At 50.7% G+C, this 15,638-nt stretch overlaps 1 protein-coding gene across 3 annotated transcripts in view; it reads left to right on the top strand.

The window, feature by feature from the left end:
- Window positions 1-15,638, top strand: part of FAM110A (family with sequence similarity 110 member A) — a 130,625-nt gene that overhangs the window by 25,614 nt on the left and 89,373 nt on the right. For all 3 annotated transcript variants that reach the window (XM_060614401.3, XM_060614386.3, XM_060614375.3), the window contains exon 2: window positions 13,291-13,429. The gene's annotated coding sequence lies outside the window, so the exon portion shown is untranslated. The remainder of the gene's footprint in view (window positions 1-13,290; window positions 13,430-15,638) is intronic.

Raw genomic sequence — 15,638 nt, 5'->3', positions numbered from 1 at the left:
CCCTGACTTCCTGTATTGTAGACTAGGTCAGCTAGCCCATTAGCCCCTGAGCTTCATGGGGACAGGGACTCTGTCCCATGTGTGGCTCAGCATACTCTTACAGGGTGCAGTGGGGGCACCCCAGCTATCTTACTTGCTAGCTGTGGAATGGTGGGCAAGTTATTCAACTGCTCTGTGCCTCACTTTCCCCCTTTATAAAATGGGAATAGTAATTGCTGTTAGCTCAGGGGCTTGGGAGCATTACAAGAGTTGCTATATGTAAAAGGCTTGGAATGGTGCCTCGCCTATTCTAGGTACTCAATACATGTGGCTTTTATATGCACAGTTGTACCTGGAGCACCCACGTGTTTGTGGGGTTCTGTGGAGTAAGTGGTGGCAATCCCAGTCCCTGCTCTCTTGGAGGTGACATTCAAGGGGCAGTGGATGGACACTGAAGAAGGAAACACTGATGTCAACAGTATCCTTTCAAATAGTTGCTCAGTGCTGTAAGGGACATAAAACTTGGTGAGGTGATGAGTAAGGGTCTCCCGGAAGAGGGGACATCTGAGCGGAGACTTGAGTGATGAGATAGAGCTGGCTGTGGGCGGAGCCAAGGAGAGGGTGCTCCAGGCAGAGGCTCCACAAGTTCAAAGGCTCTGAGACAGGAGTGAGCTGGGGCCACGGAGGAGTGTGTTGATGGTTATTTGTGGTGGGTCCAAATTTTTGAGTTTGTGCTGGGCTCTGGGATCTCTGTCTTCTATGGGTGCTTGGTCCAGTGGGATGTGTAAGACAAGTGGGTGCCCATGAGCTCACCTCTGCCTGCCTGGTGGTTCCCCCGTTCTGATCTCCTACAAAGAGACAATGAAACTGAACCCAGAGAGCTTCCCAAGACATTGAACATTCATGATGGCTTAGGGACAGAGCTGGAACTGGGCTCTCTCTCGTCAGGTCTTCTCACTGGGCAGGATGGAGAGGTAATCCACCCCAGAAGTGACATAGTCAAGGTCCTGTAGAGCACTAGTAGGTTGAGTGTAAGATCCCAGGTCTCTGGGCACCTGGGTGGTTCAGTTGCCTGGCATTTTTCTAACTCTTGATCTTGGCTCAAGTCATGATCTCATGGTTCAGCTCATGAGTTCGAGCCCCTGTGTTGGCCTCTGCACTGACAGCACAGAGTCTTCCTGGAATTCTCTCTCTCTCCTCTCTCTCTCTCTGCTCCCCCCCCCCCCCCCCCGCTCATGCTCACTCTTCTCAGAATAAATAAACTTTAAAAAAAAAAAAAAAGAAAAGAAGAAAAAAAAGAAGAAACCTTCAGCCCAGAAAGTGAGGTTCAAAAATACCTACAGTGTTAGGGGCGCCTGGGTGGCTCAGTCAGTGAAACATCCAACTTTGGCTCAGGTCACGATCTCACGGTTCATGGGTTGGAGCCCCGCATTGGGTTCTGTGCTGACAGCTCAGAGCCTGGAGCCTGCTTCAGATTCTGTGTCTCCCTCTCTCTCTGCCCTTCCCTTGCTCATGCTCTGTCTTCTCTCTCTCAAAAATAAATAAACATTAAGAAAAAAAAAACAACCCTACAGTGTGGGGAGGCCTTAAGCATGGAGGAAATACACAATGGCTGGCACAGTTTCATCACTAGGACACTGAGAAGGCCCTTCTGTCCCCTAAACCTCTCCTAACATTGGCTTCCTAGTTCCAGAAAGTCTGCTATGAGAAACTCATTTCTCCAAGTCACCATCAAATAAGTAAAGAGCTTTAACCTTAGGGATGTCTGCTGCACCATCTGAGGCTGGAATAAAAGCCCCAAACTGGGGGAAATGGGGAGGGGGCTATGAAGAAGCCACCTGCTTGATGGAATGTTCTGTAGTCATTAAAAATCATCGTACAAGGGAAAAAGCTCACGGAATCCTGTTAAACGAAGGATCAGCATCCCGAAATCTCTCCTAGCATGTTCACAACTATGAACCAAAATAAAAATAAACGTGGAAACTGAACGGATGATGGGTCTATGGGTTTGCCCCTCCCCCCTTCGTTCCCTGTTTTCTGAAAAAGACCATAAAATGTTTCAATTCAACAGGCATTGATCTTGGACACTTGGTAACTACTCCCTTACTTCTAAAGAGAAGAACTGATACATTTTGTAAAACATGTCAGGATATTCATTCTTCTGACTTTTGGGAACATAGCGCTGCTGGTGGCAACTTTCCCCAGCGACAATAATAATTATTGTTCTATCAACGGCAGTAGCACTGAGCAGCTCTGTGTGCCTGGCACTGTTCTAAACACTTACCCTCCACACAAGCTGGCCTTGCCAGGGGCTTTAGTGAGAGGGATTCAGAGTCCGCCTGTTTTCGGTTCAAATCCGAGTTCTGCCATTTCCCAGCCACGTGGCTCTCTGTGCCTCCGTTTCCTCATCTGTAAAGTGGGGGCGTTAACGGGGCCTGCCTCACAAGGTTGCAGTCATGATTAAGTGACAATGTACCTGTGAAGTGTTTGGAGAAGTGCCTGGCACACAGTGACCTGCCTTGATAATTGTTGACCGATTTAACTTCCATGGCTTCCCTCGTCTCAGCCTCACCATGACCTCGTGGCCGAAGACTCTGTTGTGCCTCATCTGTAGAACCCACGTGACACGATGAGTTCCAGACAGCCTGCCTCCCCAGGAGCCTTGATACAACAGGTCTCGCTAGTGGGGGCTGCCGTCTCAGCCCTCTCTGCTCTATCCAGTCTGCCCTGGTATCCTCCAGATTTCAGCCTTGCTCTGCCCGTCCGGGAGGAGGCTGGCTACTGGTGTCTGGGTGTGGATCTCAGTGCTGTGTAACCCAGGTGGCCGGCAGAACTGCCCCGTGCCTCGCTCTGCACTTCTGTGGAGGGGACGAGGCATCATATTTGCAGGGTTCACCGCCTGTGGTTAGGAAGGAGCAGTGCCCCGGGAGTCAGGAGCTCAACTCTAGTCCCGGCTCTGCCCCCTTTGCTCCTCCTTCTGGGCTCCAGCTTTCTCGTCTGTCAAATGGGCATGGGAGAAGATGGTCCCTGAGCTGCTGTCCAGGGCCGATAATGGAATTCTGTATGAATTCCAAGGAGGAGAGTGGCCGCAAATGCATCCACTCCACGCTGATGGGGCTCTTTTTCTGGTAAGCTTCACTTACGCTGCCCTGTTTCTCCAGTGTGTTTTATCCAGGCCCTCCTCCTCTGGGCCAAAGGGAAGAAGATAGGAGAAGGATGAAGCTCTGTACCTCAAGGCTCACAGAGGCGACTTGCCTGAGGGCACACAGTGGGCTCTCTGGAATTTGCTAAGCCCCATGTTCTCTACTGGCCCACTTTGGTTTTCTGGGAAGCAGATGTGAAAACCAAGGCCAGAAATTTATGGGAGATAACACTGTGGGGGGGAAGGACGGGTGCCTTCAGCCAGGGTGCAGGTGTGGTACCTGTGAAGGGAGAGGTGGGACAAAGGAAGAGCGGGGAACAGGAGCCTCAGGCAGTGGTGCGGGTCCAACGAAGCATGACCAGCCCACAGGGCATTCCAGCACAGGGATTGCCCCATGCTGGACAGAACGGCCGGCCCTCGTTCCTCGCTGTGCCCTGTCATCAGAGGGGGCTGTACTGGGGGAGGAGTGCGGCCTCAGCTCAAACACTGTGGCAGATTGAGAGGGTGCTGCAGCTGGAGGCTCGGTGACTGCAGCCCAGACGAGGGCCCAGTGGCAGGCACCTTACCGCGGCTGCGCGTGTTTTTCTTGATTCATTTAATAAACACTTACGGCTCTGGGCCATGTGCCAGGTACTGATCTGCACGCTTTCCAAACATTACCTTAGTTCCTCCTCACACTTGCCTTTTCAGGCCCGACGGTATTGTTCGCCCTATTTTCCGGAGGAGGAAACTGAGCCCGGAGGGGTTAAGTAACTTGTCCAAGGTCTCACAGCCAGTAGGCGGTGAGCCATGGGTCCAACCTGGACAGCCTGCCCCAGGGGTTGTGCTCTGACCACTTTGCCACACTGCCTCCTCTCCAGCGGCAAAGGGCCTGGCAGCCTTCCATTTGCATTCCTCATTGGCTCAGGAACTCAGAGCCTCAGCAGACTCCAGGAAGGCGCCACCTGGAGGGGTCAGGAGTGTGGCGGGGTCCTAGACCCTCTTGAAGCTTCTACCGTATTCCCTCAATGCCTCCCACCTCGAGGCCTTTGCAGTCCTGTTCCTGCTGCCTAGAGCACTCTTCCCTCCCTCCGTACTATTTACCCTTTCTCTTATCGCCACCCTCCTGCTTGACCCCAGGATCTAGCCCAGGACAGAGATGATATGTGGTGGGAGGAGTGTGTTTCAGAGTCTCAGATGATGACAATGCTAGCTGATATTTATTGAGCACTTATTATGTGCTGGGAGTCAAAAGCAACCCTTTGTGTGGTTTGACCATCAAAACAGCCTGCCAAGAGGCACCGGGGTGGCGCAGTTGGTTAAATGTCTGACTCTTGATCTTGGCTCAGGTCATGATCTCACAGTTCGTGAGTTCAAGCCCCATGTTGGGCTCTGTGCTGACAGTGTGGAGCCTGCTTGGGATTCTGTCTCTCCTTCTTTCTGCCCCTCTCCTGCTTGCACTCTCTCTCTCAATAAATAAATAAACTTTAGGAAAAAAAAAACCACCAAGCGGAGCCTACTGAGAGCCCCATTTTACAGATGAGGAAACCAAGGCTCAGAGAGGCAAGATGACGTGCTCAAGGAGGCCTAGCTAGGTGTCAGGATTCAAACCCGGCTGATCTGGCTGCAGAGCCCTGATTTTAAACCACAGAGTCCTCCTTCTAAGAGGGCCAAAGGTGCTAATGCTGGGGGAGGTAGGGGAGGGCCCTCCAAAGGAGTTCTCCTTCCTCCTCCCCCTGCCAGGGCTGAATGCGCCTCAAATGAGAGCCCAGATCTGTTCTATTTACTGCCACACCCCATGACCTACAGAGGGCTGGGCAAATAATGAGTGCTCAGTGCTATATCTCTTGAATGAAAGAATAAATTGTCGAGTGAAAAAACCTCCTTGTGACCCCATTCACCTTAGTCCTCTTTGGCCTGGGTTTGGGTTGATTTGTCAGCTCTCAAGATTTGCTTCTGCCTCTGGGGACGATTGAGTCCCTATCCTGACCATCATAGACCTTGACATTCCGCCATTAAAGTGTCTTGCCTTCAAAGTTGGAGATGTTCTTGAATATGCTAACTCTGTGCCTGACAAGGTCACACCTTAATTAGCTCCCTGAAACCTCTAGAAAGGCCTGGTTGCCTGAATCAGAGCACCAGGCTCCCTGCAAGGTCAGGGGACTTGAGACAAACCCCCAGCACGCATTGGGGGGGGGGGGGGGGGGAGGGGCGTGGAGTGGCTAATAGACTCTTACACCAGAGCCCCCCATTCAAGCAAGTGAGATGGCTCAGAGTTTGGGCCTGGGTCACCCCGGGCCAAGTTTAAATCCCAGCTTCGTTTCTTCAAGCTGCGTTACTTTGGGCAAGTCACTTTGCCTCTCTGTGCCTCTATTTCACCGGTGTAAACGGAGGCCAACGATGGCACCTATTAAATAGGGTTGTATGAGGCCTGGAGCATGGCTGGGAGCTCTACTTGAATAGCCTTTGGGATATCAGCATGATCCCCTCAGCACCCCCCCCCCCCCCCCATTTAACAGCTGGGAAAACTGAGGCATGGGACGGGAAGTTCTGGAACTTCTAGGCTCCTGCCTGCCAGATCAAGGCTGCCTCCCTCTCTTCCCCAGCAGCCGATCCCACAACCATCCTGGGCAGATGCTGAGGTTGCTGTTGGAGCTGCTGAGTTGGCATTTCCAGGCTTCCAGGGCTCCTGGCATAGAGGAATCGACCACTGTCAGCACCCCCCAGTTTTGCCTTCCTGCTCTCTGCCTCTGCTCATACACCAGCTGGGACCCATCAGCTTCTGGAGAAAGCCAGGAGGTGGCCCAGGTGTACAGAGGCAAGGGACTTGCAATATTGACCCATGCCTGACCCCAGACTTAATGGGGGGGGGGGGGACAGCCTCCCAAGGCGTCAGAACACCCATGTGCCCCCAGTGCACACCTTCCCAGCCTCTCCTCCGTCTCACCCAGCGGAGGAAGGGCTGGGAAGCAGAGGGGTTAAAAGCATGGGATGGCCTAGGTTCGAACCCCGCCTCCGCTGCGTACTGGCAAGTTATCTACCTTGACCCTACCTGCCTTCTCTGTACCTCAGTTTCTTCGGCTGCCAAATGGGGATATTGATACTACTGGGACTTACCTCACAGAGCAGGTGGGAGATGAACGAGGTGTTTAGGATGCCTGTTTGCACACAGTTGGTGCTGGTAATGTTAGCCATTGTTAATTCCAAGTCCACTGTCTGCCAGTTGACCTCTAGGACGTTTCAGCCCCCAGGAGCATCTCCTCTCTGACTCCCGTGGCTCTAACCGTCAAGGTCCCGCAGGGAAATCCTGCCGGCCTGGTACACAGTAGGGGCCTGCTTAAAAGGCCTGCTTGGCTGTGATACTGCGTGAACTTATGGAACCCTCACAACCACTTTTGGAGGGACTCCGTTTGTTTATACACATTTTATAAAGGAGGACACTGGGCACAGAGAGGTTAAGAAATTGCCCAACGGCGCACAGCTACTAAGTCTGCCGAGGTTTACTGAGCGCCTACTGTGTGCCCGGCACTGTACGAAGGGCTGGGGACATAGCAGTGAACAAGACAGACCCGCTTTCATGCCGCTCACACCCCACTGGGCCGACAGAGAATAGACAAGTGGCAGCTTCCTGCCTACAAAATGCTGAGAAGGTAAGTGACCTGGGGCAAAGATAAGTGGGGCGAGGGCTGTTTAAGGTGGGGTGGCCAAGGAAGACCTCTCTGAGGAGCCGACTTTCATGTAGGGTCCAGAACGCAGGTGGTGCTTGCTTGGGCCACAGGGCATCTGTCTAGCATTGCTGTGACAGCTTCGGTCTGGAATCCTACAGATCCCAGGACCGGTGGCATCTACAGCTCAGTGGCCTAGTTCAGCTTCAAAGCGGGTAATGACTTGCTCCTATTCCACCTCTGTGGAACAGTTAAAAGGATGGGGTAAGGGACTTAGCTCCTGCAAGCACCACTATTCTCATCTGTGAAATGGGTATCTCTCTCCAGAGAGCTGAGATGATTAACGCACGTAATCCAGAGAAAGTCCTGAGCACAGAGCTGGGCACAGCAGAAGCACCTGATCCTTGGGGGGCTGGAGTGGACAGGTGACCTTCCTTGTAGCCACCCAGCACCTTCCATCACCCTTGACTCATGAGTCCCCTCTTTTCACTAGAGGAGTCCCTACTGGACGTCCCTGCTTCCTCTGCAGCCACAGCAGTCACGTGTCCCAGGCTAGCCGCTTGCCATTCTGGCTGGAGTGTGGCAGCCTTTACATTGAGTGTCCAAAAGCAGCAGGGACAAAGGTCTGAGTGTCAACATCTGGGATTGGAGTCAGCAGTGTGAGCTCTGGCCTCAGGGCCTCCCCGGTGTCAGCAGTGACGTCTCCCTAGGACTAGGGATTCTGCCCGGTCTGGGGCTTTTTTTTTTTTTTTTTTTTTTTTTTTTGTTCCCTCCTTGACATGAAGCCTTCAGTCCTGGTTTCTGACTGTCTTGGAGATTCTTCAAGCATGTTTGCTGCCATGGATCCTGGATGATTCAGCAGCCCCTCGATTGTCTGAAAAAACTAATGTTTTTCTCAGGTTGGGTGGAATCCTACAGACTCTATCCTTCCGGCCCAGGGTGGCCCCAAGGGCATATGCAGGCACTCAGTTCCTGGTGCTGTCCTCGCTCTAAAGGCAGGGGTCTTGGGTTGTTCACATTTGTGTCCCCGGCTCCACAGCGTGGCTCAGCAAAAAGTCTCAGTACACGTTCATGACATGAACAAATATGTCCACGACGTGACCCAGCCCGGACTGTCCATCCCTGTCATGAGCTCAGATCAAGCCCCCTCCCTGTGTTGTTGCTAAACGTCCTGTTACCTCCCCCTTCCCTCTCCATCTTCTAATGTTTATTTATTTTTGAGAGAGAGAGAGAGACAGAGCGCAAGCAGGGTGAGGGGCAGAGAATCGGAAGGAGGCTCCAGGCTCTGAGCTGTCAGCACAGAGCCCGCTGCGGGGCTCAAACTCACGAGCTGTGAGATCATGACCCGAGAGCTGAAGTCGGACGCTTCACCGACTGAGCCACCCAGGGGCCCCTTCCCCCCCTCCCCCATCTCCTGCTCACAAGAGCACCACACCTTCCCTGCCCCCCAGGAGTGACCAATTGATTGCAGCTCAAGAGCCCACTTTGATTGGTTGGTAGCAGTTGCTTGGAGCCTGGGGTTGCAGGAGATTCTGGGACTGAGCTTGGGTTTAGTGGAAAAGACTGCTAAAATTGATTAAGGATGTCTGCCAAGATACGGGAAGGGAAGTGCTAGCATGCTCCTGATGCACTTGTCACTTGCTGTCAAAGGCACTCCACAGAAAGAGTTCAGGTCCGTCATTGACTTGGAGAGGAAAAGTATTATGCCTTTAATTCCACTAGCCTTTATCGGAAATTTCTTAATCCTTCAGTGATGAATGCAGGCAACAGACCACAGTGGTATTGGTGGGACCAGTGACTTTGTCACTAATAGAAACCATACATATTTTCTTATCACCTTACAGCTGTTCCAGATATCTTGAAATATCATTTACACTCATCAGGACTGGGAAATTACAATGGTGATTTTCTAGACCCTGCGTTATAATGCATAGTAAATAAATACATATATTACTATAATGCAGACTTGTTTTTAATATTTTGATAACTCTTTGAGTGTAATTGGTTTCTTTTGTAATACTACGCATTTTATTTTCTTAATTAATTTATTTTATTAATTCGAAGACATAATTCTGCGAAAGGGTCCATAGGATTTACCAGATATCAAAGGATTCCATGAACTCTGGCCTCTCAGGTTTTGGGAACTCCCTCCCAGCTACCTTTCCAAGTTCCCTTCCTTATCCTGGATCTGGGAAGGAAGCAGGAGGGTGAGGTGAAGTCCTCCAGGCAAGAGAAGCCTACCACACAGCCAGCTCCTGTGCCAGCCTCCCTGGGGTAATGTGGGAGGTGGTGAATCAGCAGAAGCCTTTAAGTTGATGGAGAAAAGGTTGTGCAGGCTACTTCTGGGCCAAGGCTGGACTATCTCATGCCAGAGGCGAGAAGCTGGTGTTTCCCAAGGTGATACGAGGGAAGGAGTCTGAGCCTGACCTCATAAAAGAAGGAAATTTCAGCCCCAGAGAGGTCCTGGGGCCATGCATCCCGGTTCATCCATCATCCTCATGAGCTCAGATGCCCTGGACAGGGGGGAGCCTGTGGCATATTGGAGTGAGAAGCCCATGGCACAGGAACAAGGGGCCCAAACCCCTTCATCCAGCACATGGAACTTACCCTTCGTCACCTCATTCATTCACTTATTCATTCATTCTCTTACTCGCTTTTACTTAGTGCCTAGTAAATGGGCCAGTCATGTGCCAGGACCTGGGCCGGGCACTGGACAAAGAGATGGAGAAGACTCAGTCTTTTCTTCTTCTTCTTCTTTTTTTTTTAAACATTTTTTATTTTATTTTTGAGACAGAGAGAGACAGAGCATGAACGGGGGAGGGTCAGAGAGAGAGGGAGACACAGAATCTGAAACAGGCTCCAGGCTCTGAGCCGTCAGCACAGAGCCCGATGCGGGTCTTGAACTCACGGACCGTGAGATCGTGACTTGAGCTGAAGTCGGCTGCTTAACCGACTGAGCCACCCAGGTGCCCCTCAGTCCTTTCTTCAAAGGACACAAGCGAAAAGGCAGTGACAATATAATGGCTTGATGCTTTGACTGAAGAAAGTCCATGATGTCCCTGACCCGGCCTAGAGGGGTCAAGGAAGGCTCTCCAGAGGCAGTGACCTTTCAAGTGAGTAGGAATTAAGCAGGCCCTTGGGTGATGAGGAAGAGTGTTCGGGAAGCAGGAGTGGTGGCACATGCAAAGGAGCTGGGGGAGAAAGAGGACAAGCTGGGGACTTGGTGGGTCCCCACTGCCAGGGGTAGGTGCATGGCTGGAGGGGTCACGTAGGAAGCCTGGAAGACGCGCCTGGACAGTTTCCAGGCTGTGATGAGGAAGGGGTGAGGGCCCCTGCTGTCTCATTTGTCAGAGGCACTGAGCTATGACTTCAGTGGCCTGGGGAAGTTCAAGGTCGCCCGTCTGGGGTGGGGGAGGTGGAGACCATCTCACCAGGGCCGGCAAAGGCCAACTGGGAAGCTGGGGCCACTGCCTGCCCCTCACGGCAGCAGCCACGAAGTCCTTCTGCTCTGAAGGCCTGAGTGGGCCCTGTTCCTTTATTTATGGGCTGTGTGAGCAATTTGCTCCTTGCTGGCCGGCTGGCTGGGTGTGTGATGCGGGGATTACTCACGCCCCAGTTGTGGTCCGGCCTCTGCAGGCTGCGGGGTAATGAGTGAGGTAATTAAGTGTAAAAGACAGGAGCGAGCAGGGGAGGGCTGAGGGGGGGCGAGCAGTCACTGGCTCTTTTCAGGAGCAGGGGAGTGAGATAATGTAGGATAATAGCCCAGCCAGGCCCTGCCCAGGCAGCCCGGCCTGTGCCGAGAGGTGCCCCCCAAACGGCCAAGACAATTCAGCCTTTTCAGGGAAAATGGGGGGGCTTAGGCAAGGCCTGGCTCCCGGGGACAGCTGTATGGAAATGACAGCTCTTCTCCTTGGTCCTGTCCCGCGTTGGCCGAGGGCGGGCAGCAGACGCCTTTGGCTGGGGGTGAAGCTGAGAAGAAGTAGCTAGGTCCAGGGAAGCGTGTGAGGCAAGATGAGGGGTCCAGGTGGGGCTGGAGGACTGAGCTAAGTGTGTGTGTGTGGGGGGGGGAGAAGAGATGTGTTGGGAGCAGTGGGTGAGATTGTTAGTGGCTCCAGAGTCTGGCTTGCTGGGTGGGAACTGTGGCTTGGCTGTTGACTAGCTGTGTGACGTCAGCTCAGCTGTGCTCCCTCTCTGGGCCTCAGCGCTCTCATCTGTAAAGTGGGGCTGTCAAAACTGTGCCTTCCTCACGGGGAAGTGTGGAGGATCGGCACCACGATGCACAGCACCGGGCACACAGTGAGGGCTCCCTACACTCCAGAGACGGTCAACTGCAGAGCCTGAGGGCATCGGTCATTCATTCATTTATCGAACACATTGTTTGTTGCACGCCTACCATAGTCTAGCAGTTCCACGTGCTGGGAAAATAGCAGTCACTAGAACAGAGTCCCTTTCCTCTTCCAAGAGGGGAGACAGACTTTATTTATTTATTTTTTTCTTGGGATGAGAACTTGTAAGGTTTATTCTCTTAGCAAATTTCAAATATACAATACAGTGACATTAACTGTGGTCACCGTGCTGTACATTATATCCCTAAAACTTATTTATCTGATAACTGGAAATTTGTATCATTGACCCCTTCACTGCCTCCCACCCCCTTCCTTATGAATCTGTTCTCTGTATCTGAGTTTGGGTTTTTTTAGATTCGACATATAAGTGAAATCCTAGAGTATTTATCTTTCCCGAGACAGACTTTAATCGTTAAACACCAACATGTCAGATCACATCAGTGACCCCGCTTCTAAAAATTTATTTAATGGATGTGTCTGGACACATGCAATGTGAATACATTCCGGTTTCTTTATTGCGGTCTTGTTGGGCCTAACAAAACCTTAGATGCCATCTAAATGTCGATTATTGGTGAACTGATTAAATAGAGTAGCCAAAGGAATGCTACCCGGCCACAAAAGGATGAGACCACTTTTTACGCACGAATACGGAAAGATCTCCAAGAACTCTTGACAGATAAAAGGAGTATGAGGAATATTTTGTGGAGAAGAGAGGAAATAAAAAACATCTTTATATTAGCTTGTGTATGTAACAAACCAATAATGCTTGTTACCTATGGGGAGGAGTTAGATTGGAATGAGCAACGGGGTAGACAGGGAGACTTCTCATTGTATACTTTCCTATCGTTTTTCTTTTGTACCAAGTGAATGTATTACTAGGTCAAAACAAATTCGGCTTCCTCTTTCCTCCTCCTTCCTTCTGTTTCCCGATATTTGTTGGAGGTGAACGGTAGGGTAGGGGGCCAAGCAGGGGAGCCGTGAGTGAGGCCGGGGCTCTATGGGACGGGGTGGGGGGTGTTGAACAAATGAATATATTGAGGAAAATGAGAGCTAGGTTTCTCACTGTCGGAGAAGGGAATTATAAACGCGGTGACAGCAAAGGCTAGAGTGACCTCTGTGGTGCTGGAATGGAGTTGGAGCCATCAGGGTAAACTCCTGGCTCTGAAAAACAGAGGCAGAGAAGCAGAGATGCCTGTGTGCCCACGTGTGGGTGAGATGCATACATGTAATACGTGTGTTTCCCAGCTCTGTCCACAAAGAAAGCCCAAGAGCACTCATATCCACGTAGCAATGAGTACTCCTAGCACCCCGATCTTGGTGTCTTTTTAAAAACATTCTTTTTTAATGTTTATTCATTTTTGAGAGAGAGAGAGAGAGACAGAACACAAGTGGGGGAGGGCAGAGAGAGAGAGGGAGACACAGAATCCTAAGCAGGAGCCAGGCTCCGAGCTGTCAGCACAGAGCCCGACGCGGGGCTTGAACCCACAAACTGTGAGATCATGACCTGAGCCGAAGTTGAATGCTTAACTGACTGAGCCACCCAGGGGCCCCCAGATCTTGGTGTCTTAACATAGCATCCTCCACTGTACGAAACCAGGGCTCCTTGGGGAGAAGTCTGATTTGAGGGCTGGGGCCTGGAAAGTACATAGTGAGCCTGAAACATCTAGAACTGCTCAACTGCTCAAGTAATACTAGGAACATGTCAAAAGAGCGTAGGAGCTACTGGCCAAATCTGGGACAATTTGAGAATCAAAATAATGACCATAATAGATTATAATCCATTGAGTAAAAATAGTGAATCCACACTGATATCATATGCATACATACATACACACACACACACACACACACACACACACGCATGAAGGAGGAGAAAGCTCTTTCTCAGAGTAGAATGTGTAATAACAAATGTAGAAGGAAGGATGGAAATATTATGGTAATAACCGACTCTGGCAGAATCATTGCTGGGTGCTAAGATAAAAACTACTCTGTGAAAATTTGTTGGGGACAGAGCATATACATAGTCTTAAAATACCCCCCCCCCCAAGATAACCCATTAATTACAAAGAGGAGGAGGGTACCTTGACGGTGAGAAACAGGGCAGGTAGGACCCTAATCAAGCGATCGAAGGTAGCAGGTGGCATCACCTGTTACAGGACAAACTGTCGTGTGCTTTCAGGCAACCTGCACAGAGAAGAGCACCGTGTCACTTCTGCGATGTTCCTGCCAAAGACGCAAAACCTAAATCTGATCAGGAGGAGCGACTGGACGAACTCCAACTGAGGAAACTTCTACGAAATAACTGGCCTGTAATCTTGGTAAGTGTCAAGATAATGAAAGGGATGGAAAAACTGAGGGACTGTTCCGGATGAAAGGAGATAAAAGAGGTAAGACAACTGAATACAGTGAGTATTTCTGGACGAATCTTTTTGTTTATCATCAAAGATGCTATGCTTGGAGGGGCTCTTGGGTGGCTTGGTCAGTTAAGCGTCTGACTTCGGCTCAGGTCATGATCTCACAGTCCGTGAATTCAAGCCCTGCGTCGGGCTCTGTGCTGACAGCTCAGAGCCTGGAGCCTGTTTCGGATTCTGTGTCTCCCTCTCTCTCTGCTCCTCCCCTGTTCATGCTCTGTCTCTCTCTGTCTCAAAAATAAATAAACGTTAAAAAAAAATTAAAAAAAAAAAGATGCTATGCTTGGGGTGCCTGGGTGGCTCAGTCGGTTAAGCGTCTGACTTCAGCTCAGGTCATGACCTCACGGTTTGTGCGTTCGAGCCCTGCGTTAGGCTCTGTGCTGACGGTGCAGAGCCTGCTTGGGATTCTCTGTCTCTCCCTCTCTTTCTGCCCCTCCTCTGTTCTGTCTCTCTATCTCAAAATAAATAAAACTTCAAAAAAAAATGTTATTTTGGGGAGAGTTGATAGCACTTGGCTGGGATCTGAACATTTGACAGTGGTAACGTGTCAGCAGCGAATTCCTGATTTTTCCAATTTTGCTGTGCTCGTGCAGGAGAATTTCCTTGTTTCTAGGAACTACAGACTAAAGTATTTGGGGGCCATGGGGAATCAGGTCATCAACTTACTCTCAAATGGCTCAGAAAAAATCTCTCTATACAAAGAGAATGATAAAGCAAACGTGTTTAAATGTCAACATTTGGGGGTTCTGGGCGAGGGATATGTAAGAATTCTTTGTGCAATGTTTGTAACTGTTCTGTAAGTTTTAAATTATTTCAAAGTAAAAAGCTAAAAAAAAAAGTTATTCAGATGACGCTGAAACCATATAATGTCAGGGAGTGGTAAGGGATAGACTCAAAAATAAAGTGGGAGGGGGAATAGGAAATAAAAGGACAGTGCTCCTCTAAGTGATGTGGTCAGGCCGGCCTCTCTGGGAGAGGATGTTTGAACAAAGACCTGGGTAAAGGGAGGGAGTGAGCCCTGTGAATATCTGTGGGGAGAGCCTTCCAGGCTGAGGGATCCAGCACACGAAAGGCCAGAGTGGAGCCAGCCGGGCATGTGTATTAATTTCTATTATCGTGTAACGAATTTCCATTAACTTAGTGGCTTAAAACAGTACCCATTTAGCTCACGGTTCTGTAAGTCACAAGTCTGACCACCCGTGCCGTATATCATAACCTAATCACGGGAGTAAATGCCAGCACGCGCCCAGTCCAGGGCATTATGCTGGGCATGTTCACCTATGGGGGGTTGCAGGGAGGGCTGGGAATGTTGGGGGACATCTTGGAATTCTGCCCACACAGAGCAGGGTCGGAAGAATAAGGGATCAGTGTGGCTGGAGAAGTAAGCAAGGGGGTGAGGGGCAGGCGAAAGCAAGTGTCTGAGGTGGAGATGGGAAACTGAGGTCCCGAAAGTGACCTTGTGCATTTTGGCTCCTGAGGAAGGGGAGGGTCATGCCTATTCCCCTTGGACTCGCTTGAACTGAAGAGCAACCTCGGGGTGGGACCCAATAGATGATTTAAGTCAAAGGAGTTCGTACCTACCGGTGGCCCTTGGGGAGCTGGTGGGCCGCCGGGCATGGGTGATGAATGGATCTACTCCATGCATTTGGCCCAACAGGCACAGTGCAGGAAAGCCACAGGCTCTTCAAGGGTCCGTGGAAAAGTCTGAAACCGAGAAAAGTTGGCTGGAAAATGTTTTCAAAAAGAAAACAACAACACCTTCTCTGAAGTTGAGAACAATGCACATTAATCGTCTGGGAGTGATGTCATGTCACCTGGTGATCAGCAACTAATTCAACTCTCATAATAGTTCTGTGTGTGTCACATTTCACATGACTGCAGCTCGTGTCCAGTTTTTACTCCGTTTTCCATAGTAGCACGTGCAAGGTACAAAATAAAAATGCACAAAAAAGGGGGGGCGCCTGGGTGGCTCAGCCGGTTAGGCGGCCGACTTCAGCTCGGGTCATGATCTCACGGTCCGTGAGTTTGAGCCCCTCGTCGGGCTCTGTGCTGACAGCTCAGAGCCTGGAGCCTGTTTCGGATTCTGTGTCTCCCTCTCTCTGACCCTCCCCCATTC

Source organism: Panthera onca, chromosome A3 (genome assembly GCF_046562875.1).
Source record: "Panthera onca isolate mPanOnc1 chromosome A3, mPanOnc1 haplotype 2, whole genome shotgun sequence".
NCBI classification, from domain to species: Eukaryota; Metazoa; Chordata; class Mammalia; order Carnivora; family Felidae; genus Panthera; species Panthera onca.
This window is presented reverse-complemented; position numbering and strand designations above follow the sequence as displayed.